At 49.3% G+C, this 219-nt stretch overlaps 1 protein-coding gene across 1 annotated transcript in view; it reads right to left on the bottom strand.

Moving 5' to 3' along the window:
• The window catches only part of LOC119585967 (kinesin-like protein unc-104), a gene marked incomplete in the record, with an annotated part of 145,723 nt that overhangs the window by 143,213 nt on the left and 2,291 nt on the right, over nucleotides 1-219 (bottom strand).

Below are 219 nucleotides of genomic sequence, written 5' to 3'. Positions count from 1 at the left end.
TCAGTAAGTGCCTGCGTGTGCGCGTGTTTAAGGTATGTGTTGATCTGCGTGCGCATTTGTGTGCCTCCATTACCTCACCAACACCCACAAACACCACACAAGCTCATCCACCTCCTCATCACATCAACACCGCCTACCCACCAAAGCCATATACATCTTACGCCCATAGTCGACATGCATCCTTCACCATAAACATATGAACAGACTACATGGCACACG

This window comes from Penaeus monodon, chromosome 20 (assembly GCF_015228065.2).
Source record: "Penaeus monodon isolate SGIC_2016 chromosome 20, NSTDA_Pmon_1, whole genome shotgun sequence".
In the NCBI taxonomy this organism is placed as follows: domain Eukaryota; kingdom Metazoa; phylum Arthropoda; class Malacostraca; order Decapoda; family Penaeidae; genus Penaeus; species Penaeus monodon.
The sequence above is the reverse complement of the archived record's forward strand: the minus strand, read 5'-3'. Positions and strand labels throughout refer to the sequence as shown.